Source organism: Tachypleus tridentatus, chromosome 11 (genome assembly GCF_004210375.1).
Source record: "Tachypleus tridentatus isolate NWPU-2018 chromosome 11, ASM421037v1, whole genome shotgun sequence".
In the NCBI taxonomy this organism is placed as follows: domain Eukaryota; kingdom Metazoa; phylum Arthropoda; class Merostomata; order Xiphosura; family Limulidae; genus Tachypleus; species Tachypleus tridentatus.
The window spans coordinates 50,000,868-50,028,344 of record NC_134835.1 but is presented as its reverse complement, the minus strand read 5'-3'; the positions used below and the strand labels follow the sequence as shown (position 1 = coordinate 50,028,344).

At 30.8% G+C, this 27,477-nt stretch overlaps 1 pseudogene across 1 annotated transcript in view; it reads left to right on the top strand.

The window, feature by feature from the left end:
• LOC143232123 (AMP deaminase 2-like) overlaps positions 1-27,477 on the top strand; it is a 108,244-nt pseudogene that overhangs the window by 49,181 nt on the left and 31,586 nt on the right. Inside the window, exons 5-10 of the transcript XR_013017386.1 lie at positions 1,554-1,707; positions 16,770-16,871; positions 22,136-22,331; positions 24,531-24,563; positions 25,873-26,092; positions 26,781-26,910. The product of XR_013017386.1 is annotated as an AMP deaminase 2-like (transcript). The remainder of the gene's footprint in view (positions 1-1,553; positions 1,708-16,769; positions 16,872-22,135; positions 22,332-24,530; positions 24,564-25,872; positions 26,093-26,780; positions 26,911-27,477) is intronic.

The following is a 27,477-nucleotide window of genomic DNA, read 5'->3' as shown; positions in this document are numbered from 1 at the left end:
TTAAACTATCAATAGGATATAATAAAATGTGGTACAAGAGATATAAACTTGAAAACAAATTGTAGTATTTTTAATTTTGGGCATTTAAGGATAATGTACAAATGTTGAATTTAAAGTATGTAATTCTCAATAAAAAGAATTTCAACAAATTTGAACAAAAATGTCTTTTCTTTTTTATTTTCTTGTACATGCATCCTCACATACTGTTCTCACCCATCTGTTTATTCCACACTATATATGTCTTATTTAATCATATTTCTAAATTACTTCTGGGTGATTAAAAATTTAAGCTGGTAGAATAAAAAAATGAGCTGTAATAATAGTATTTTAACTTTACTGTCAGCTTTTTGGACTTGTGTTATTTAGGCAATTTTGGGGTATCAGTAATGTTATATTTTATGATTGTATAATTTTTTTGATGGTTTTCAGGCATTATCAGTAAACTAAACATTCATATGACTGTGAAATACTCATTTGTTCTTGTAAGCTTGAAGTACCACACTTCTGCTTCTTTCCTGATTAATTCTAGTTATGAAAAATAGTAATTGATATTAAATGTAGAGATTTGGGATACAGTAAATTTTATTGTCATTCACTGTGATAAATGTTAAGCTATTCAAACTTGATTGTGTAGAAGTCATGTTTACTAAGTTATAATAATGAAAGCTGTTTGGTGATGAAGGTTATATCTAGGTATGAATTTAGTTTTCATAATTGTTTTAATCCTTTTTTGTTTGAATGGTGCTGTCCACTGGTGGGACAGTGCTAAAATCAGGGGCTCAATTTCCATTGGTAGACATAGAAGATAGTTCAATTTGGCTTTGCTATAAAATAACACACACACACACACACACTGAATGGTACTAGTTGTACATATTTTTTGAATATCTTTTCAGAAAGTAAACCAAAAACATCACTTATTCATAATGATTTTACTTGTTGGTTCTGATACTTTGATGAAGATTTTTAAAGGCTAGAAATCTTTTTAATATTAACAGCTCTGATATAAGTGTAGTATTCATTTTCATAGCATGTGTCTTCTTTTCAACTTTAACATTATAACTAATTTCTTAAATGTTTTATTTGACATAAACTTGTGAGTAATGAGTAAGAGCATAATGCTTTAATTACTATATCATTGAGATTAATATTCCTCTTCTGTTTACCTTCCAAATATGAAAATGCCATACTGTAATTATCCTTTTGTTAGAGCAAGATATGTACTCAGAATAAAACTAAAAATCAGTGTGGCATCACTATATATCTGATACATGGCTTACTAGAAAATATGTTACCAGCAGTTTTCAGCAGTTAGCCACTTTGGCTTTGCACTAGTAAAGTTTATTTCAGTTGTCAGAAATAACAAAACTGTTTCTTAAAACTTTTCATCTATCTTTAATTGTATCATTCAGATGCATGATTGCAATACTACTTACTTGTGTAATGTAAATTTATTCAAAAAAATGTAGTAAAAAAAGGGAAAAAGCCATTTATATGCACCATAAAATAATCTATGTGGCATTTGTAACACAAAATTTATTTTTTAATGAAAGAGTTCAAAAAGAACTAGAAGATAGGCGCAGTCATTTTGATGGTGACATAAAGTCAGGAAAAGACGTATATGAGGATCCTATAAGCCAGCTTAATGTCCATGACTTTGTACCAAACTTCCAGAGAGTTTCTATCAGTGGAGAAGAAACTTCAGGGGTAAATAGATTTGTTTTGATGTTATGATTTTTCTAAAGATTTTTTTCATGTGCAACAATCTGTTATAACATATGTGTTTTTTGTGTATTTTGTCATGATGCAAACATTGATTACCGTGTGTGTTCTTTTGTGCACATTTGTTCATTTCTCTTTTTTATTATTGCATGAATCTGTCTTCTCTTGTTCTTTTACTTTATACTGTTTAATAGATTTTATAATTTTCTTTGTTACTGTTGTTGAAACAATCCAAGTATTCTTGCATGTTTTTAAAGTCAACCTTAACTGACCATTTCTAAGATGAACTTGCTTGATTTAGGTATATGTTTCATTCATTTTAATGAATTAATTTTTTTTGTAAGCTTGACAAATGTTTAGAAAACACAGATAAACTATTTGTGGGGAATTTTTACAGTGTATGAAACAATTTTATTATTTAAAATAATCATGAAGTTTTACTTGTGTCATAAACATTTCATGGGCTGAAAATTGCAAAAGGAATATGCAGAAAGAAAAGTATATAAATTTGAGTTATTGTCAAAAGCAACTTTTATACTTTCCATAGAAGCATTGGTTGTAAATTTTAACTGACTGAGATATGGTTGTGTTTGGAAATACATTTACTGTGTCAAATGAAGTATTAAAATGTTAAAGAACAATCTTTTAGAATGGTTTAAACATTGTACTGTATTTAATATCATGAAAGTTCATGAGCATTTAACCTTTCAAAGTGCATTCTTTTGTACATAATTGAACAAAGCAGTTGTAGTGCAGGTATTCAGAAATATTGAATACAAGCCTAAAGAGGTTATGCCTTCATTATACACGTCACTGTTTAGGTCACATTTGGGATATAAAATTCAGTCTTGGGCTCCTTACCTTAGGGAAAAATATTGAATTGTTGGAAAGGATTCTGAGGAAGGCTACTAGAATTTTGCCTGGGATGGAAGGGTTGTCATGTGAGGAGAGGCTGAAATATCTCAAATTGTTTCCTTTTTAAAAATAAGAGTTAAAGAGGATCTGATTAAGGTGTCTAAGATTGTTTAGGGAATTAGTGTTGATGCATCATCTTTTTTCATGTTTAACAGTGAGAATAGAAGGATTTGAGGACTCAAGTACAAAAGCTACTCAAACTTGACTCATGTTACTAAGCTACTTAGTGATGAAATTTATATCTAGTTATGAATTTAGTTTTCATGTTTATACAATTCTGTACACAACACCCAAACTTTTCCAAGCTCATCAGGGTTTAACTTCTTAATTTGTCTTATGAGTGCTTTATGAGGAGTTTGAACTCGCTTCATCCAAACATTTCTACCATATTGTTTCTGACTTGAATCTAGCTTCATCTCCTGTAGTTTTATGTAAAGTAATAGTTTTATCATCTACTTTTGATTATTTTAAACTTTAGAAAGGTTTTCACTCTTCACTGCTATCTGGTCTACTCTAATCATTTAGTCCTTTTTCTTGTATAACCTTTCCATTTATGTAACTGTAATATTAGATGGTATTCTGTGCTAGGTCTTAACATCCATTTAAGCTTTTAGACTTGTGTACTATGTATCACTTTTCCCTTAATAAGTATTTTTCTTGCTGATGGCATGTAAATGTTGTGTGTCAGAGTTGTTTGCACTACATGTGCACAGGACTATATCACTCCACTTTGATCTGTCTCTACCTTGATAAGTCCTTTCCTGTTATGTCTTTGGCAGTCAGGGAAAGGGGGAATATGTCATTCTCATAAGTTCTTTTGCAAGCTATTTTCCACTTTTATGACCAATCAAACACTTATTGTTTCTTATACCCTATCAGAGCCCTGAATTGGTATGGGGCTTGCACTAACTTCTTTCAAGTTTATGGTATTCAACTTTGTATTAATTGAAATCCTTCAAGTTCCTGAGATTTATCCTCAACGTGTTTCAACAAGATGGATTTGCAAATATCTATATTGCTTATTCTGAACTTCCTTCACTGTCGAGGATACTTCCTTGTCGCAACTCATCAGATTCATCACTTTTCTGTGTTTTTTGCTACCAATTTCAATTACCTGCTGAAGGACATCAGATGGACTGGCATGTGGCCTTCTCAATACTTTTCTTTCACATTCTTTACAAATTTAGCAGTTTCTTCTTCTGTGGGTTTTTGACTATCCCCTGGAGCTGTTTTAGTAACATCTGTTATATTATAAGGAGGTGCAAGTATTATTGTCCTCTTGTCTTTTTTCCTTTCCAGGGTCCCTCACCTTTTTTTCCTTTGACTTACATTCTGTGATGAGTGTTGCCCAGACAGGTATGCTTTTATAAATTCAATTCTGCTTTAGTACCAAATTTAACTACCTACTGGTTGCATGGTTCTCTCAAAATGAGGTATCCCATTGATTTAGTATGTTGTTCATGGAATAAGGTCTACTATTTCCTTGTAATTCTAAACATAGAATTGTTCAATTCTATTTCCTTTGTTGAGTACAGTGTTCCACATCCTTTTGTTAATTGCAGGGACAAGTGAAATGTTATGTACCCACTTGGTTGGGTAGTGAAAATAAATGTTCATAATTGCAGATTAGATGAGTAAGGCATACACAGTCCCAGTTTTCCAACATCATTCTATGCCTGGAATGATGCTTTTCAGACTGTTTAAGGTGAAAGAGAAAGTTTGTATGTTTCAGTGTTTATTTTTTGATCGTGATTCTGGTGGTTACAGATTGTGATCCTATCAAAAGTGTGTGTAACATTGCATTCAGTTGTCCTAGCCACCAATGTTGGATATAGGGACAAGACCTATAAGTTCCAATCAGAGTTGTGTAACCTTGGCTGTCCACCTTTGAAACAAGAACTAAATTCTGGGTGAAGAAGCATACCTGTGCTGGATGTGATGAGGTTCTCCCACTCCTGTATCATTTTGATTTTGGTACATTCCTGTTCTATGCAGATGCTTTCTGTATGAAAAATGCTCTCACCAGATCCTCCACCTTTTCAATATCTGATTTTAGCTATAAGTGTCAGCTGATGGTATGTTTTTGAAGCTAAAATTTTCCCAAATTGAAAATATATTTCTATTAATACTTACCTCAGTTGTCACTCTCTCACCCTTCCTTCCCATAGCTGCTGTTAATGACTGAGGTGACACTAGTTTCAAAAAGTGGTTACATTATCTGAGTGAAGTGTTTATATACTGTACCAGGATAAAGGGCCCATTGATGTCACAAGGTAGAAAATTGCCGAGGTCATTTAATTGGAGTGTAAAAGACTAGAGCAAACAAGACCAATGCTTAGATGGGCAAAGTGAAAGTCAAAAAGTAGTTATAAGGGTCAGCAGAAGTAAGTATTATTGGAAATACATTTACAGTTTAGGAAAATATTAACTTTATAACTATTTATTATTAATTGTAGTTATTATTGTAGAACATTAGCATCTGTTTTTGTAGAAGTTATTAAATGAATGTGTTAACTGTGTCTAGTGCTAAAGTAATCTCAATACAATATTCAGGACATTGTGCTTTTTTCTAAATTGTATGTTGATAATTATGGTTTGGCATTGTGTAATTTCTTGTGAGTAATGAATCTTAAAGAATTTTCATAAGCTTCACAAGATAAATGATCTCTTGCAGAATTCAGCTAAACTTTTCATCTAAAATTCTTAGTGACAGAATTAGGATTCATGTTGTTGCTATATTTATTTCAATACACACATTCAAACCAACTTTTGCAAAATTCAATACTGAATTTGCTTAAACTGTTATAGACAGCTGCTAGCTGTAAAACTTCTAAATGGTGTATTTTTGTAAACAAGTTGACTACTCACTTCAGTTGGCATCTGTTTAAACAAAAAACAAACAACAAGCAAATCCAATAAAGTAAAAGCTATTCCTATTAGATTCACAGTTACACAGATTACTTTCTTTGCTGATAATGAACACAATTCTCTCATTGCACATTGAGGAGTTACATCCAGTTAAATTCACTAAAAACAGTTTACTAATACAACATATTCTATTCTGGAAAATTCCCCTACTTGATCAAGTAAGGTGGGTGAGTCACTGTCAAAAATCACTTGATAGTTTAGAAAGGAAAAGCTACAGCATCCTTTTGATTGAGTTTTTAAACTCATAGCAAACATCTTCATTTGTATGAACTATCTGTTCTAGGTATTACATTCACTAGTGCCAGTCTGAATTAAGGTGATAAAGTAGTAATTGCAGAATATAGTCACATATTTTTTATACAATACTACCTAGAAGCTCAGAAAAGTCGCAGATCATTTTCACTCATTGAATTATTAACCAAATAACTGCCTTATCTGTTATCAAGCAGTTAATCTCAGCCATAATGGACCAGAGGTTATTGTTGACACTTTGTGTGACTACTAGAACTGTCAAGTTCTATTTCATATGGTCCATCATGCACCATGAAATAAGTGATGTGATAATTTTTCTCATCTGTTTTCTGAAATACTCCACAATGTCATCCTGATCTTCCTGTGACTCATCATTTCCAGCCTATGATTCTTTGGTAAACTAGGACACAAGAGGCTCCTCTGAAATGTAAAAAAAGAAAGGTTGCTGGATAATCTGTCTCTGTTTCAATAAGAAGACAAGTGGCATCTAGAGCTGTTCTCTGTGAAAGAAAACCAACAAACCTTTGTCAGAGTTTACCTTGCATTTTCATTTTTTTTTGTTTGAGTTTTAGCACCATCAATATGTTACAACTCAAACATAACCAGTATAACTGACATTTGCCATTATTACGAGTGAGTGTGGTATTTTGGTGTTGTCTTTCTTGTGTTGTGCAAAGAGTATAGACAGTTTGCTGCTTCAGAGCCCTGTGGATGACTACTTAAAACACAAGCTGAAAAGCATATTTTAAGTGGTTAATAAAAGCAAATAGCATGCTGTCATACATCTGTAACTGCTTCTAAAATTGGCATAGGCTTTATTTAGCTGCACTACATTTTGCAACATACAGTGGTCAAACTATACCTTGCTGCATGGGAAGGAGCATCCATACCACTTGTTTTTATTTGCTCTTCACACAGCACTTGAAGTGTAAGTCTTGGAACCAGTTACTAGTGAAATCTCTGTCAGTAGGACTCTGTATTGTTACAGTTTTAGCTCCAACTCCATGTCCAAGAGCAGAATATCTAATATTTGGAAAAGTATCTGTGTGTGCAAGATAGTCCATCTAAATTGCCATGTTGCATACCTGGATTATGCATACAACCATGTCATTCTCCTCCAATATTGTGATCCAAAGTGCCATCCTTTCTACTGGGTTTTGAAAGTTCATAAGTCACTTCAGTGACACATGGTTAACTCAAAGGATGAATTTTCTGCCATATAGGTACTTTTGGTGGTGTTTGAGAAAGACCACTACTCTAACCAGTTCTTGTCATATAAAACTAATAATACAACACAAGCCAGGATCCTTTGAACTTTTCACCTCATTGTGAGTTCTTGTCAACTTCAAATCACTGCAATCTGTACAGAATCAGTGAGTACCCTCATCTCTTTCCATTGTGTGACCAAGAAATTTATGTGTAAATGAGTCCATACTATTCAAATTTTAACATTAATCCTGCCATACATCTCCACTGTATTGAATCTCAATTGCTCTAGCAATTCTCATTCAGGAACTTGGATGCACTTGGAGCTAAGTATTCTCATTCAGATGCATCACTGCCAGTGTTGGTTACCTCCACTTTGCTTATCACTTTGATTTCTATACTGGAATAATCCCAAGCCTTCATCCCTCAATGGACAGATCAACATCCATATATTTTAGGCATTCAGTAAGAGAGCTATATTAAACAATTTCAATGCACTAGAATTTGTCTGTAGAAAACCATGGCACCACTTGTGTACACGAAGGTACTGTGATTTCCTTCACAAGGCACATTTACCAATATTTACTATTCATGACTGACATTAAATTTTTCTACGGAAACTCAGTTCATCTGTTTCACAGAAAAAATTAAACTTAGGAGTAGATAAAGATGTACTTCACCATTCAGAACTGATCTGCTACTGTTCACTAGAACAAAATGAAAGTTAACTGGCTAGAGTGGTGGTTTCATTCAAAGTGACTGATACATAGTGGTATTCATCATGGTTTTGACTACTACTGTATCAATTGGGAATCATTTCTCATAACTGTGTATCTTTACAAACATGTATCAAGCACCACATGAGACAGCTGTATTGACTGCCACTTTCCTCAACACAGATTGTTGTCTACACTCCATTAAATCAATTGTCAGACCCAGTTTGGGCTCCATTAATTTTCTGAGGTTGAACTGATAGCAGCTACAGATTGCTACCAACTATTTTACCTCTTTGTAATATATTCATTGGTCCTCCTTTTGGAAGTGAACTCTGGGCAAAGGCATCATTGATATAGAATGCAACATAAAAATTATGGAAAGGCCAAAGTAGCCTTGTCCACTCACTGAAAACAAGCCTGTTTTTGCTATGGTGTCAAGATAGCTTATTTCAAGAGTTCCCATTAAACTGTTACTGTTGGCTTATTCCTTTCCTGCAACTTGTCTAAAGTTATTGCTTCAAACTTCATCACCATAAGTACCGCTTTTGTTAGGGTGCAAATATATATCACTCTCAAATGGTCCCTCAAGATCTCTTTCAGCAACTTATCCATGGACTTGCTGAATAAGGAGTCTTCATTATTTGGAGACTTTTCTATGCATTTAACACATTACTGACATAGGTACCCAAGTTCTCAAAGAGATTACTTCCTTGGGACTAAACATTGGCCTGATGGACATCAGCTCAATTTGACTGCCATTGTATCCCAGTCTTGATGAAATACCTTTATCAATTTTAAGTGACATCAAGAGCAAGACTCTCTTAACCATTAAATGGTGGCCATTATCAATTGATGCTGCTACCAACAACTTTCCTGTTGTTTGAGGGTTAAGCTTTAAGATTAACCTTTGCTTTGCCTAATCAAGAATTTGGTCATTACAGATAGTGACTTGATTGAAAAACCTCAAAGAAGATTTCAAATTCTCCTGAACCACATCTTTAAACTTTAATGAAGAGATCTGATTCCTATTCACCACAGTTACATGCTGTTTTGGTGTAATCCTCTCGCACATATAGGCTCTTGGTCTATGCTATACTGGATTGAAACTAAAATAAAAGTCTATCCAAACCTTAAAGTAAAATCATGTGGACTAATGAAATGACAAAGTTGAAATCATAAGAATAAGCTAATCTAAGTCTGTTGTTATAGTGAAGAGCCTGGATATTCAGAACTGAAAGCCAGGCTGCACAGGTTCACACATCATTCTGTTTACCCAGAACCACTATTGCTTTAGCAAAAGAGTAATAACATCCTTGGTGCATTATCCAATTTACTGATAGGAAAGACAGCTATTTGTTTTGGACATTGTGGGTGAAGTTATTGTTTTCTTCTTGCGAGTAAGACGTGTTTCACAACCATTAACAGACCTTGTTGTGCAGTTTAAGTGAGGCGAATTCAAGTTGTTTACTTGGTTGACTTTCTGTATGGAAATCAAAATGTGAAAAAAAACAATTTAAATCTTTTACATATTATGTAAGAGGACAGAAAGCATATGATACCTTCCTGTAGCACAATATCATTATCTAACACAAGTGTTAAAAATAATTTCTTAGCAATAAAGAAAAAACTTGAATGATAACACCATACACCATAAAATTTCTGGGATCAATAAAACGTATTTTATGCATAGCCTAATACACGAAATTAGATCTGATCAATGTATGCTTTAAGTCAGAAATTAATGATAATTATCATATCAGACTCCATGTGGTTTCCATCTGATAAGAACCAAATATAAGAATTATTTAAAGAAGACTAATGTTTTTAGTTAATTAGTTACTTTTAATTGAGATTTGATGTGAAGAGTGTGTGTGGAATAAGGAGGTATAAAAGAACTATTAATAAAAATGTTACTAAAGATGAATGTGCTAAAAGTTTTGTAATTAATTTTTCATACACATAACTTGCGTGATTTTATTGTTTCATAAAGTCAAAGTAAAAATTGTGTTGTGTGTACTATTAAAACGTCCTATTTTAGTTAGGTATTCGGTGCAAATATTTTCTTACAATCGTTATCTTACGGTAAATTTACTTATTTTTCATAACAACATGAACTTTATTTCGCACCAAATATTTAAGTTTTAAAAGAGTGGCATAAAACTGGAGTACCTTACTTAAAATATATTTACGAAATACACACAGTTTCAAACAGTATATCTCAGGACGGCTGGTATGCGTATTAACACGTCATCAAGAAGATTCAAACAGTATTATTCTGGTAGAAGTTTACCTTTTATAAATTTCACATCGGAAAACATTTTCTTTAACAATATTTTAATTATGAATACGTTACAAAACATTTATTGTTTTCTTTTTGTATAATTTTACTTTCAAGAATTTTACTTTGTTCCTCAGTTAACACACAGCCGAAAATGAAAAATAAACTGGCAGTTTGCCAAGGGCAAGAATGTACAGTTCTGTGTTATAGTGATTTTCATGGCTATCATTTGTTTCAAAATTAGCGCCAGGAAAAAATATATACTTCACATTAATTTTGAAACAACTTAAACCTTATATTAGAAGTAAATTTATCTCGACATCTTCGGGTACCTTACGAAAAATAATTTGCTTGAGTAGTTTTCTTTCCTGGTCTTAAGTGTATGCAAACTTAAATATCAACAAGATTTTAAATTATACGGAAATGAAAGTTTGTGACAAAAGGGAAAAGAAATGCTTCTGAAAACCAACTGTTTTTAATTTTGTTTTTGGACGCCAGAGAAATTAGTTGTACATAATATCTATTGTAAATTTATTTATTCACCACGAACTACGTATATGTCTCACGATAGTGAAATGATATACAAGCAGTTTTCTATCAAATGTATCTAGCTTGTATTTGATCGACTTCAGAATAATTTAAGAAGTGTTTTTGATTTTTGAAGAAGACGGCACAATAGACGTATTGCGTGCTTTTCTTGTATGAAGGTTTCGCGTAGTTTCTGTGCTATATTGTCACGACAACTATCTGATCGTTTTTCTTTCTTTCTTGTTTCCATACACACATACATATAACTTGGAACCATATAAAGAAAACAATTTATATTGAATAATCTAGTGTCTCCTAAACGACTTTGAGAAGTTTAAAATCTTGCATCATTTTGCTTAGCTTAGACTGTATTACTCAGTACTTTAATATCAACCAGACTTTCTCATCGAAATGATAGTCTTTCCTCACAGTTGTTCGTGTATGTAATGAAGTCTTTAGTCATTGCAATTCAAAGAACAACGTGAGTAGGTGAGTTTCTGTGGCTAATGTGTAACATATAGACAACCACCTAATTTATTACTGTTACTTGTGGTATTACTTCAACATTATTCAGCTTAGAATAGTTGTATTTTAACTAGTTTGTTTTTTTTTTTCTGTTACACCATCCCATTTAGTATTTTTCATCTCACTTGTTTATCATTTTTAAATAAGCCACTGTATATTATCAGACACTTTGGCATTATAGTTTTTGTAATTATTTCGAAAATAATTAGGAACGTAAAATATACTCCAGTTTCTAACATTGTTCCACCATCATCATTATCAAGAAGTGATAAGGATGTTATATTGTAAGATCAGTCTGTCCGGAATGGCCAGGTAGTTAATGCACTCGACTCGTAATATGAGGATCACGGGTTCGAATTCCCGTCACACCAAACATGCTGTTTCAGCCGTGGGAGCGTTAAAATGATCGGTCAATCCCACTATTTGTTGGTAAAAGAGTAGCCCATGAGATGGTGATCAGTAACTATCTTCCCTCTAGCCTACCACTACTAAATTAGGAATGGTTAGTGTAGATAGCCTTCATGTAACTTTGCGTGAAATTCAAAAGACAAACAAGCAAACAGATTGTCATGCTAGTTAGTGTTTTTTTTTTTTTTAAATCTTGGATAGGGTAAGCTAGTTTAAGCCCTTGCAGATACCTGTCTTTTCATTATTTTGTTCCAATTGCTACTTTTGCGTATTGATATAAATTTAGTTTCACTTGCCCTCTGACGGTCAGCATTCGCTTTTGATGTCTGTAGAAAGAATGCTGACGTGAAACATTATGCGGAATTTGTAAATCATTTTCCACATATGTAAATGCCGCATGGTGACGCTATCATAAGAAAGTACCGTTGTATGAAAATAACGTGAATCGTTTACCGGAACGATGCAAGTTTCAGTATTTGATGTATATATGTTTTTGTGAGGCTGTTACGTTAAAAAAATGGCATATAGAAGATTTTATGGTAGTTAAGATGACAAAACTAAATTGTAAAAATACGTAGATAAATTATTTCAAACTATTCTTTGTACTCAATATTTTATATAAAGTTTTTCAGCTGTTACTCAGCGGAAAGTCTGTGTGCTTTTAACACTAAAGTCGGGTTTCGATACCCGTATGGGCATAGCATAGATAGTCCATTGTGTATCTATTTGTATGTTTAATAATAAGCAGAACTTTTGTACTATTCGTGTGACTTAGTTTTATTATCTGGCAATATTGTATTACATGAATTGATACACAAGTAATTTCAAATGATACACATTCGTTTTATATAATTATTGGTTATATTGTTTACTTTGTGTGCGTAAACATTATATTAACATTTTTTATTAATATTTCGTTGTTTCTGGTCAAGTAACCATCTACTGCATGTTGTATTTTTTGTAATTAATCTATTTCATTACAGTTTATTATTTCCATGGTAACCAAAGTTGGCTTTTTTTTTCTTGACCAGCGTTGGTTGGTTCGTGAGATGTGCAACTTCAATATATGTGAATAACTTTAAGACAGCTTCTTGCCAGCAAATGTCTCGTACGAAGCGTTCACATTTAAACAAAAGGAGAATTATCCACATCTAGGTTACTTCGCCAGGATAAGCCTTATATAGCTGGTAAAATGTAGTTATAAAATTATTCACTTTTAATTTTTGCACTTTTACTTGTTCTTTAAGCATGATATCTGTAGATGCGTATTTGAATGTATCCTATAGATTATAACGTACAACTGAAACTGTTTAAGCAAAGGTATTTAAGTGTATGAAATTAGTTGCGATAATGAACAGTAATTAAGTAGTTCTTGAGTCTTTTAATTTCAGCAAAGACTTTTTTAGTAACCCTTCGAACCCAATCAACCTGATCGGTAAGAGTTTTAATAGTGAAAGTTTGATGAACTTTGAGTAATGTTTAAATTCTGTTTCACAAGCATTTTTATGGTAAATTTCTGCGTTCTACAGCCTCATTTTGGAAATTAAAAATAAGCGCTCTAACGATTTATATTTTAAGCTTTGATACTGTTGTTTTTCACATAATACATTTAAGGCACGTTCGTTTTTTGTTTATTTTAACCACAAAGCTCTCAAGTAGGTTTTTTGTGCTGTGCCTATGGCATGAATTGAACCACTTAGCGGTAAATCCTCAAACTATAGTAGGATTGTTGAACAATACTAAAGTTATTTATCCTTTTAAAGATAAATTCATGTTTTTTTTTCAAGTTTTTGATATGACTTTTAAATCAAAAAGAAATAGTTCGTCATAGACTTAAGTTTTATTATCTTTAACTAAAGTAAGTAGAGGTATAATTTGTTGGGACGCATCATCTATACATTCATAAATATTACATATAAATCATTTTTGAAGAGTTTAAGTTAGAAAATATCGTACATATCTATTATATTATCAATAATTAAAAAGTATAAGAGGGCAGTAATAAATGCCTAGGTTGCAAACGTATTAAATCACATATTTTTATGCTAGTTACGTAATTCAAGCGTTCGCGTGTAAACAGGAACACGCGCGTAAATTTGACGTTGTCTATATTTTTCACTTTGCACGAGCAATTATAAATATACACATAAGTGAACTGTTGGTATGACTAACAGTTGGTTTTGTGTAATGATTCCTTATTTCGTAACTTTATTATTTTTGAAATGTCGTCTCATCAACTCTCGTAGAATAAATTCTTTCAATATATGTGTTATGCATACAGTGGAACCCCTCTAAAGCAGCCACCTTCGGGACTGAAACAAACTGGCCTGATTAGAGAGGTCCCACTGTACATAATTAGGGATTATGTAAACACAAAAAGGGACTGTGATTGAATGACCGCTTAAGAGGTGGCCGCTTAGAGGTGTTCCACTGTATTTTGCTTAAGATATACAAATTATGTAATATTTGTATTAATTTATTCAAGTTTATATAAGATACACATTTGAATGTAGGGAAATAATTCATATGAAAAACAAGTGAAAAAATGGAATCACATGAAATGTATGATTGGTGACTACAAAATAAATTGTAATTAAAAGCATGAAATAAGGCGTATATTTTGGAAACTAGTTTAAAATCAGAGAAATAGCAAAACTTGATTAAGTCATCCAATAAAGATTAAAACATAAATGTTCCTACTCTCATGATGGCTCAGTGGTAAGTCTAAGTGAGGATTTGTAATGCTAAAATTCAAGTTTCAATACCCACGGTGGGCACAGACAACCCATTGTGCAGCTTTACAATTGTCAGGGTTTTATGTACATGTGGTGAGATAAAGATTCTTCTACAAGAGGTGTCTGTAACTTCTTAGCTATGAATCTGAAAAATAAACATGCAGCACACAATCCACTTGTTTTAGCTTCCTAGTGACAACACTATATGTCTGTGGACTTCTACTACTAGAAACTGGGTTTCAGTAACTATGGTGGGCATAGAACACCCAACCCTTTGTGTGACTTTGTATTTAATAGCAGAGACAACAACAATCACTTCTTCTAAAACAATATATTCAAAATGTACGTCCAAAAATTCATTACCTTAGGGATATCAGTATTGTATCTTGAACTCTAATAGTTCCCTTCTTGTTAAAATCCACTTAGACTGGTTCAATTACTTTAGAATACAATCAACAAGACAAACTAGTTTTCTATACCTTTATTACAATAGCATCAGTAAATAATTCACTTATGTTACCACAGCTGTTTTCAACTGTTTTAGAACACCCTCTGACAAATTATTCTCCTTAACAATATTTAAACTGTGAAACTTACTTTAAAATGCTACATGTTATGGCAAACCACTTGCATGCCAGCTAACTTTATATTTTCTCACTTTTCTTTGACTGAGCTTTCACTTCAGTTGACTTCTGCTGATTTGATCACCACTGTTATATACTGATCATAGAAGTCTCTGGAAATTTCTGTAAACTATGTGACATAATGATGTAAAAATACTCATTTAAGGTAAAGAGAAAACTATTGGAGGTTTTGAATAGTGTGGCTTCAGCAATATTAGTTAAGTCTCAACAACAATGCAGTTGCAAAAACACTTATGACTTGTACCAAGTAATGTAACCAAACTTGTCATAACTACTGCCTTTAAAATGATTAACTTTTAACTCTCTTGTTGTCTACACTAAACAACCATTAAATATTAACTTACAAAATAAATGATATTGCTTATACTAAACAGTCTTGTATGTCCAACAATGAGTTATAACAAGTGAAACATAAATGTTAAAACTTAAATGTTGGGTGGGATGTATTATATTGAATAAGAACATTTAATGGATCACATATTCCTAGACAGTAAGAGTAGAGGATGATTTGGCTGTTTGTGCTGAAGAACACTTTAGCACAAAGAATTTAAGTGCTAAAGTTAGATTCAGTCTGTTGAAACCTGAAATGCAGTATGAATGTATTGACATATTGAACTTAAAAACATACCTGTAAATACTTCTTTTGAAATGTTTGGGTTTTTGTAAAAATTCACTTAAACTGTGCATGTTTGAAATAAATACATTAAAATTAGAGAATCTATGAACTTAAAATGGGAAAATTTGTGTAATGATACTGGCACTTGTGTATATTATTACACCATGTCAAATTAGCATAGGCTGCAGTAATGAAATATTGTGCAAAATACAGTACAACAAATAATAAGTTTGTTGCGTTTGATAATACTTGTCTTCTCAAGATAGCCGAGTAGAAATGTGTGAAAACCAAAAATGACATAACTTAACAGCATCCCAGGATATCTGCTGTATCTGAAAACAGTTATCTTATTCACATCTTCATAAGGAAGTAATATTTTTGTCAAATTATCAACAAACTCTAAATCATTATCGAGACCTCAAGGTGCTGGAATTTCCCCGAACAAGTCAACCACAATGATAAAGTCTCAAAAAAAACAAACTATTACTTATTAATATCAGATACTCTGACTATTGAACCATATTGATGAAGATGCTTTGTTACTGGAACACAAGGAACAGCTCAGAAACAAGTAATATTAACACTGATGCAGAATCATTTGGTACATGGAAACCCAAAGCCTTAGTAATGAGACTTGAACATTAACAACCTCAGAATTCTGATTTATGCAAAACATTTTTATGTATTTTAGGTATGTGTATTTGATATTTTAAACCTTTCTAGTTTACTATACATGCCTACCGATTTCTTCAGTTAAGTATGTTTAAAAAAGAATTCCTTAATGCTCCATTTGTAAATGGTGTGTTAATCATGAATAACTATATTCATAAAAATCAGTTAATAATTTTTAAAGTGAATATAAAATATAATGCATTTTTTCAAGCACAAAAGAATATTTTAATTTCCTCAAATGCAACTCTTGAGATACAAGTGAAATTCTTTTTTTCAAAACAAAACTTGTGTACAATTTATTTTTATAATTATATTTTACACATGTATAAAATACAATATTCATATTATATTTGTTTCAGTGCAATTATATTTAGTTGGTTACCTTTGTACTTAAATAAATTGAATAAAAATCCTGTTAGGCTTCATGTTTAGTGAGTTACATCTGTACCTTCAAAACATTAACAGAGAAGAATCTAATTAACATCACCTGTGCTAGCACTCAGGAAAATTTGTGGGTTGGGGTTGTGCTTAACTTTCATGAAAATATATTGAAATTTATATCTAAAACTGTCCTTGTTATTACCATTTTATTATGGAATTGTTTGGATTACGTCATGTTCTCAGAAGAAGAAAGCGGCAGAGGTTGCTGTTACTAGCCTATTTTCCTCTCATTGGAAGCGACCAAGTGTGCGCACCTGCCCACAGATGCTCATGTTTGATAATTTGGTAAGTTAGGTTCTCTATGTGTTCAACAAGCAAAGCTCGTATGCAATTAAATTCCTATTACATATGGTAATATTGCTTTTAAAAGTATGCATTAGTATTTTTACGTAACAAGAATGGTACATATTTTGTTTTACATATGTGAATTTTTGTTAGGCTTCAGTAACTTATAAAAATAAAATCCTCAACAAATGAAATATTAATTTTCAGAGGTTAATTAATCTATGATTAGGGGTAACATTTTGATCGTTTGAACTTTTGAGGTTGAGTTTGTTATATTGAAATGATTTTGTTTTGAAATTAAGTTTTATGTTGTCACATCCACTCATGTTCTGTGTGATGACTTCTTTTCTTGATAAAGCCCTCTGACAGTTTCCATTACTAAAGTCTCTGCCATAAGGCTATCTTGTCCAAAGTACAGCACTCCTCCTCTTATGCATTCTACAGTCAATCTAGTATACAAGAATGATAATCTACAATTGTCCATTTCAGTAGTCTGATTCCATAGAAACTATGGTCAGTATCTTGACCAGTATATCTTTGAATGGAAAACTCTGAATGGTCACTTTCATTTTCCAATTGTTTGAGATATATAGTGGTTAAATTGATATGTCATGGAAGCAACTTGTGACCTTTGTCACTTCTAAATGGAAGTTCTTTATTGTGATATTGCATAATGTTGCTTGGAGCAGGTGGATTGTTTTTTCTTTTGTACTGTGTTCCAATATTCTCACCTATTACAAAATCTCTCACTTTGTTTACCATGGCTATGGTAAGACTTGTCACAGGTTTTCCTCTGAATGGTCTTGGTGCTCCAATTTGATCCATATTTTTTGTTTATTGGTGTAATTAAGTATGAGGAATATCTCCATTTTTGAAATTCAGAATTCTGGACATGTATATGTTCTAAGTTTAACAATAATTTGCTTAGGAAAGGTCTGTTATATAATCCTTTGCACAAGTGATCAGTTTTTGTTGGAATCACACTATGTGCTAAATGCCAAACAATGTCAAAATATAGTTTTCATACATGCCATTCCACAGCAACTTTATCTGACTGTGACTGTTGTGTTACTTGCTGATTTGTATATTAAAGTATAACATTTTAACATAACATACTTGAGACTTTTCATTCATTCGTTTAAAATGTTAATGTAATATAAATACTTATTTTCCCAGAGGTATTAAGTGAAACTTTATAATGAATATTTTATTAAAAGTAGTACAGTAATATCAAAATTATGTGAATAAAGCTGACTTGACCAGTAGTTAATCGGCAAATAATATATTAACAGGGAAACTGAGAAGTAGTAGCATGCCATGATGGATCTTTTTTCTTATATAAAGTTGCTTGCACACACAAACCATGTGCATGTATTTCTTACAAGTAATTTGCATTGAAGCATTTTGAGTAAAGTATTTTTTTTAAATTTATAAATAAATTAGCTTCACTCATGTAATTGCAAATTAATCTTGAATTTATACTTATTTTTAAAATACTTGTGATTTTTCTATTAAACATTTTGCTTTAAATGAAAGGGTTTCAAGGTTGATAATGGATTTTAGGTGGAGTAAAACACACGGAAACACAAAGCTTGAGGATAACCTAAATATACTGGTTAAGAAGAAATATTAGGCAAAGATAGTGTATGATTCAAAATGTTAATGTCAGGTGGGATTTTGTTTTTGTTTTAGGGGAGTCTTTGGATGTATATGTACCTGAATAAGTATATGAATGTTCAAATAAAAAAGATTGAGGTTACAGCCTGATCATAATCTTTAAAAGACATATGCTGAAAACTATGTGTGTGAATATAACTTTGCTTAAACATTATTTGCTTCTTTGACTTTTATATTTCTTTTTAAATCATTTATGTTTTCAGATAAATAGAATGTGATAATAATTAAGAAAGACAATGCAAATATGTACACAAATCTCATATAGAATTTTTGTATTAATTATTTCAACTGCAATGTTAAGTAATATGTTTCAGTAGTGAGAAGTTTCAATAAATTTGTTACAATTTTATTTCCTAGTTTGTAGCCCTTCTCTAAACTCTTTCCAGTAAGTCAATAGTATTTATTAGAAAGGGAGACCACAACTGTACAAAATATTCAAAGTGAGGCCATACTAGTGATTTGTATAAAGTGGTAATTGCATCTTCTAATTTGTAATCACTGTATTTATAAATACTGAGTATTACTACTAACAGATGAGTGACATACATAAGAAAGAAATTGAAGGATTAGTATGGCAAGATTTTTCTCCAGTGAATTATTGTTAATCTCTTTTTGATATCATATTTTACTGGATTGTTCTGCAAAGCTTGTATGTCAGACTACATTCTCACCACAAAAATAAGATAAAATGATCTATACTTTTGAAAACAACTTTGATCACCACCAACCCCCTTAAAAACAAGAGAAATATTAACAATTCTTTATTCCTACAAACCTGCTATTGACCTACCAGAAGTGAAATAGAGAGACTCGCTTATCTGATCTTTGAGGTCCTTTAAAATTACAGAGACATCTTTGGTTTTGGAGCTTTATTTTTTATCTTTTAATCATGCTATTTACCTCCTAGAGATTAATATCTACATGATAAGGTCAATGCCAGTATGTCCCCTGGAATTATTAAGGTCAAGAATATCTGTCTCCTATTTTAAAAAGCAGAAGAGAGTATTTAAAATTATATCCATTTTAGTGTTATAAGAATACAAGAACTAAAAGTTATAAGCTGTTAGGGTTTAAAAAATTAAGAATATCATGTGTTTTATTAAATATTATCTGCTAACTCAAATAATGGTTGATCCATTATACAAATAGATGAAATACATAAATGTACAATGCACATGTTTTAAAAGGCTTAATACCACAGTTATTTTCATCTTTATACCATGCAAGAAATAATAACCTTCTTTAGCTGCCTGTACAAATAGTTCACTACTTTTTTTATACAAACAGTGTGTAATAGTAATGACTAATAATAATATTATGTACTTTTAATGTGTGTGTATTATACATAATTTTGCAACTCAAGTATTTTAGGTACATGACCTTGTTCTTGATTGTTTAATATATTTCAAGTACTTTTATAAGTTCACTAATGTCTTCAGTTCTGTGCTACTTAGAGATAATCTATTAGGTGGTTACATCTACTGTGTGATTTAGATTATTACTCATTCTTTGCTGGCAGCTGCACTCATTTTGAGTGATAATACAAACTCTAATTTTGTATAATAAAACATACTGTAGGATAAAGGCCATTAAAATCTGTAGGGTATGCTATGTAATAATAAGACTTTTTTTTTTTAAGTTATAGATCTTTGTATCATGTTATGATTCTGTAGTTATTGTTAAATTATAATTAACTTGTATGAAATGTTCTGTGAAAATAGACTTAAAATTATATTTAAATTGTTGGTTAACCTCTGGCTCTTACTCTTACTAAGAATTATTATATGTTGGTATTCCATCTTGTCCTAATTCATCTTAGCTTGTGTCATTCACATTATCAGCATATTTCTACTTAAGGTACTCTTAATGTATTGTTTTGGTACTGTAGCTTTTGTTAACTCATGTAAATGTAATTAAAATACAAGAGAGAGAGAGAGTGTGTGTCAAAGGTTATCAAAGAACCTGTATGATTCACATTAACAACATTTTATATGCCAATTCTATTTGTATTTTCTGATTTCATGGATAATAGTTCTCCTGATTATTTATATTTCCTTATGTTGATAAAAAAATTGTCCATTATTTCTATATTACATACAGAGTTTTAACTGTTGTGTATAAAATTAAGTACATAATGATCTTGTATTGTTAGGTGCACAGCAGTTAGATCTGTTCTATTCACATTTTGGACATACTTCATTGTATACATGTGTGATACTAATGTGTATATAGCCTTAAATAATAGAATGTTTCGTAGAGAGAATGTTTAGTACATTAGTTTTGTTTTTGAGTGAAGAGATAATTCTGTTTTTTAATCTCATTAATTGAGTGTAATACATATTTGTTTTGGTGGTATTTATTTGAAAAATATGTCTAATGTATATGTGTTAGGGGGGTGTTGCAGGGTTTACAGTTTACATGCATGTGCGTTTGAATGTTTCAAGTGTATTTACATTTTTAAAAAAATGAAGTGCAAAATTTTAGTCATATGGGAATTTTGGTTACATAATAGTTTGCATGTGTAATAAGTTAAATGTTTAAGTGCCAAATTGCAGTACCTTTTATATAATAAGTGTGATAATAGGAAATTTGTGAGCCTAGTGCAACAGTTCAACACATTTTATTGCAATCCATTGACTTTGGTATAAAAATTATAATAATAAGCAGTAAATAGGCTATTAAATTGTCTCTCAGCAGCTCTTAACTTCTCAGTGTTTCTTTGTTACTAATTATGTAGTTTTGTAGTTGTTTAAACACAGTTGCTTTGGTTAAAATCACGATCAGGGATAAAATTGACAAATATTGTCTTAACTTGTCATAAGTTACGTAGATGAAAATATGTAAACATCTGTGTTTATAAGTAGATTGAGTAGTTTAAAGTTGTTTTATTTTTGAAAGTTTTGTGTATCATTAACTTATAAAATTTTAATTTATTTCATCAAATAGACTTGTATTTCAACTGTAATTTGTCAGTAGCTGTGACTATGTGCTGTAACTTTACATATGTGTAAACATAATTCATTATAAATATCTTTTAGTGTGTTAATTTGTGATTTAGCATTTCACAAAAAATACACTGATTATCATGTGTTTTCACATATATGTTCATTCAGTGGTTTTGTGCATGAAGATTTCTTTATAACTGTATCATCTCGCATGTATGTATTTTCAGCTCTCATCTTTATGTAATGTATTTGAGTATGTACTTGCTGACCAGACTTGCTCGCTTGCATAATTTATTATTGTAATCCTTTATTTTGCATACTGATTTTATTGAGAGTAGAAATATTGAATTGTAGAAGTACGTTTTTCTAGTTCTACATAATATTCATTACTCATAAAGGCATGAGAAGAACTTGGAAACTTGATAAAAAATATAGATTTTTAAAGATAACTGTATATGATTTGAAATTATCATAAAGTTAACAAGTTAAAGTTTTTTAAACCTTAGACAAAGGCATTTTCATTTTTTATCCTACTAAATGGTTTTATAGTCTTCATTTTCATGGTTAAACTACTTCTGAAAAATAATTATAAACAAAATATACAAGTTACACTTTAAATTACCTATCACATTGTTTTCTCAGGTTCCAACTGAAGACTTACACCAAGCATCAAGGCTTCTGATTGAAGCCATTCGACTGAGGAAGAGTTATATGGAAGTTTCCAACCAAAGTTTTCGCTCATTAATTTCTAGTTTTTTACAGTCTATGGAAGTTGATAATGGTAACACTGGGAATGTGTTCATGGAATCAAATCTGATTGAGACCCAAAGTGGTGAAGGTACAAGTTGTTTTATTAACAGTGTTTGCAACAAAATCTTTATGTAGTTAACTTAATAAATGTACCATTATTGGTGTACATCAGTTTAAAAAATAAACCAGTGAAAGTGAAATTAAAATAATGTAATCTACATAATTATATAAAGATTTAACATTGTTTACTGGTATATAAGACCTAACCTTTTGTACATATACATGCATTGTAGGATATAACTATTTCAAAGTCTTGAATATTATATAAGCTTATTGTGTAAGAGTAGTAAAGACAGTAAACTAATGGCATTTGAATATGGGATTATATTAATATAAATACTTTGTCTGTTAGGTGAATCTGCTAGTCCATTGCACAAACTTAAGTTCTCTGAGCATAGTTATATCACTTTTTTAAAGCTATCTGACCATGAAAACAGATTAAAACCTCTTGAGTTCTATGTTATGGTCACTTATTTGGAACATAAGAAAACTGTGACTTTCATAAATATTCCTTTGTTTTGAAGCATGAGATCCATTTAATTGTCAAATATGATACTAATTTTGAAAGGTGAAGACAACTGAAAATTTTTCTAATTTGCTTTCAAAATCCTTTTATTTTAATAAAGAAAACTTGTATTGTGACAGAAAGATTAGAAAATGTATACCAGTTTGAAAATAATTTAAATGTGTGAAAAAATTGTATTGTATGAAAATTTCTCTGATATTGGACTAATAATGTGGACAAATAACTAGTTACATACAATGCACTGGACAAACAAATCATAATATATGGTTGTAAAATCCGAAACGTACAAGCAAAAGTATAGGTATTATTCAAGGAAAATATATGGTATTGGTAAGAAAGCTTTGAGGAATTCTTATAAGTGGAAGTAAATACAAATTACAAAATTCTGAAGTTATTGAAACTATCAGAACAGTGAATGGCACTTTTGCAGAAAGTAATCATTGAAAGATATATGTGCATTGAACTGTGCAATTGAATCAACTGTGCATTGAATTTTGATATATTTTAATTTTAGCTGAATACTATGATTTTGTACTATTTCAGTTATTTAGTTACATAGATGAAGAAAGTGGTAAACAAAACTGATTTCTGAAAGATTTATTCTAGAGTATCAGTACTTTGATTTAAAATAAATTCAACGTAAGCATTTTTTCATTACTTTTTTTCCCTTATATTTAAGCTATAATTTGTTTTGTTTTTTAATTTTACAATTCATATATTTTTCTATTGAAAATAACAATGAGTTCAGACTTAACAGTTCATTAATAAGATTTAAATAAACTTTAACGGTTACTTCATTAGTAACACACACACGTAGAACATATTTATTTGCAATATGCAAAATAGTCTAAACCTGTGAATTACTGTGATTAAGGGTGATCCAGTTTGGTTTAATTGTTGTTATAAAGTGACCAGTTACTTTATGTTGATGTATATAGTTTCTACTTTATTACTAAAATATGCCTTTAAAGTAACTGTCAGTAAGTTATGCAGGATAAATGTATTTTAATATATTAAAAACAAACAACATAGCTTTTATGAAGATAAAAGCAATAAGGTAATAAATCAAATTACCTACAAGTACAATTAGTGTTGAGAAACTATCAACAGATAATGCTTATTTAAGCTCAGTTCTCTCTGTTGAATTCTTTTAACAAAAGAAGTTCAGTTTTGCTTGATTCAAATACATCTAAATCTGAGTTCTCCTAATGTTATTTAGAAATTCTTTATATATTGAGAAGATACTTGAATATTTAGATGCATGACACACCTTTTATGTATGGTTTCAAGCTGTTTTATTTTTACTGGATACTAAGTATATTTAAATATTGCTTGGCTGTGTCTACAAAACAATTTCTAAGTATATATCTAACATTGAATTAATTGCAAAAATAATTTTCATTTAGTAGCTGTATGTAATCATACACTCTTTTAACATAAAGCACTACATTTTTAAAACTACTCCACTGCAGTTTACTGATAATTGCTTTGTTTATGGTACTTCATAAATTTAATCATAAAACTCTACACAACTATGTTATGATGCTATATAACTACTTTTTGAGAGTCATTTTTACTGTATAATTCTACTTATTCTTAACTCATCAATACTTTATACCCGGAAATTCCCAATTTGATTTGCAAAGAAGGGAGATTTTGGATTAAAAGTTGCAACATTTTCACTGTGTTTGCTCTTCTAAGGTATCAAGGAGAAGCTGGCAGTGAGGTCAAAACGTAAGAGTACTTTTCACTGGCACTTTTTTTTACTAACAAATTGCAGTGGATGCTGTGTGATGCACTAATATAGTTCCTGTTACACATCAACCAAACATTTTGTCTGTTTCACTTTGTGATGTTCAGTGAATGTGGCAGTATGTGAAAGAATTTAATTAGATCACATTTACCAGAGAACATTGTCACAAGTGTATTTTTTGTAGATGATATAATACAAAAATGAATATTTCATATGATTTGTTGTTACTGCAGTTTTGTACAGTTAGCAACTTTTAGAGTATAAAATTTTGTTGTAATTTCTGAAATTAATATTCATTCATTTAAGTGTTAGATTATAAATTTCATAATATTGATCACACGATCTTCTGCAACTGCCAGTGTGATTCCAGTGTAATGCATGTCTGTGTTTATGTAATGAAATATGCAAATAAACACACACACAAACAGTTGTATAATTGGTTGTATTTTATATAATTTGATGGATTAATTGTTGTTTTTCATCTTTGTTTGTTTGCAGTGAATGGATTATATTTGTTGGTTATTAAGCAGTTTGTTTCTTTCAAATACTCATTTTTATAACATTTAAAAGTAACTTAAATTATCAGGTTATTTCTAATAAATAAATAATTTATGTAGTTATTTTACTCATGTTTCTTATTCAGATGCTTTTTTTTTTTTTTTTTAATTTGTTTTGTGAAATTCCATGGACTGGTAAGATGATTGTGATGCATTTCTGCCAGTCTGGTTGAACTATATTTTTCTGCTGAAAACATTTTAAAGCTAACATTTTCAGTATAGTTTATTGAAGGTACTTTTTTTTTTTAACCATAACATACATTTAAAGTCTCTTTAATGGTATAAATGTACATATACAGCAAAGTTAAATGATCACATTTGTAATTTTGGTTGTTCTACACGTGCGTATGTATGACACAGTATAGTGTGGAATTTGTTTTAACTCCAGTAGCCTTCATTCATACAATTTCCCAAGCTAATTAGATTGCTAATATTAAAATTAATAAAGAATATTTCTTGTGTGTCATATTGAATAAATTTACTCAGAAATAGTATATTTGATTATTTGAATTATTTTGAGGAAAAATAATCAGATTTCTTTAAGTTTTCTGAGCAAAACATATTACTGGTTATTTGTGATGTCTACCTCTTAAATCAAAGATGGGAAGAGATATATACAGACCTAAAAAATTTAAGACCCTGTTTCTATATATTTTAAATGTTGATTTCTAACAGTCGGATTGTTTGAATTTTACAAGTTTAATAATTAGTTGATTGAATTTACAAACTACAGACCATCCTTACCATGATCCTCCAACTGTAAAAGACCCCTGGACATGTGTTCTCCCAGAAAGTGCAGGATACCAACTAAAGATGGAACATGGGGTAATTCAAGTCTATCCCAGCAAAGAAGATATAGAAAATGGACATTGTTGTGACTATTCTTTCCCCTCACTGTCAGTTTTTGTCCGTGATATGAACTTAATGTGTGCAATGATAGCAGATGGACCCTTGTAAGAACCCATAACTTAATATCTCTATTTTTATAAACTTTACGTGTAACAGTTTCAAAGGTGTAAAAATGTTAGAGATGTTTTTTATGACAAAGTTACTTGCAATGTTTTAAACTATTGAAGTCAAACTTAATTTTTAAAATGTACACAAGATGCATTGGAAACTACATAACTCTAGAAACTAATTAAATATGTACTTAAGCTGTCAAATGTTGAGGTCATGTGTATGAGGTGGTATGGCTTAATGCTTTCATGTGTTTTGAGGGTTCATGATTCATGTCTTGTTGCCTGAAAAATGTGTTTCTTACTTTTGGGTCATAAGTAAGTGATAAGAGTGATTGTCAAATGTTATTACTTAGTAGACAAAAATAGTCCAAGATTTGTCAGTATGATACTATTGAATAAACTGCCTGTCCCATTAGTCTTGTCAATTTATTATTAGAGATGACTATGTTTGAGTAGCCTTTTTGTTTATTTTTTGTGTGAGAATTTTAAAACAAACAATATATTGTTGATGAATTATAATATAATATAACTGGAACCTCCAGTGAACTTATTAATGATTGAAATTGATCTAATTAATTATATGTGCTTGTGACTTTAAGCGTGTAGGTCATTTACGCTTAATTCTGAAAATTAAAAGTTTTACATTTATGAAACAGTGTATAATTAATGTTTTTGGTATTAGGAAATCCTTCTGCTACCGAAGGTTAAGTTACTTGTCTTCCAAGTATCAACTTCATGTATTGCTGAATGAATTGCGAGAGTTGGCTGCACAGAAAGCTGTTCCTCATCGGGATTTCTATAATACCAGAAAGGTAATAAAAAAGCGTGTTATTTATATAAGTTTTATGGATGTAAAATTTCTTTTTGGTCAGACATGATAAGAAAATTGATTTTTATTTGCTTTAAGCTTTTCATAGTGTGGGAAATAATTATTGAAACAGTAGGTTCATGATGTTAAGAAAACAAGTGTGGTCAATAAGCCTTGATAGAAATGAATAAAAACCCTATAACTTAAGCATTATGAAAAGGTTCACCATTTGAAACAGTAAGTTATTGTTAAAATGGTTATAAACATTGGTGGGATTAAAAAAATTTAACTGGTTCTATTTCTATCTTGCTTTACACACCCTTATTTTTTACATTGAAAAATAACAAAAATATCTTACTGAAATAATTTATTTAGCATGCTTTAAATATTTCCAAATCACCACTTGATTATTATGAAAATCTTTATTCCTTCCATGTTTAACCCTGTTGTCATCAGCGATGTGGTTTTTTCTTAGCCATCTTTGAACTGAAGAAATGGGAGGCCAATCAAATTGTCATCAGGTTTGCCACATTTTCAACTGTAAGGCTTCTTCTTTTATCTGAATATATGA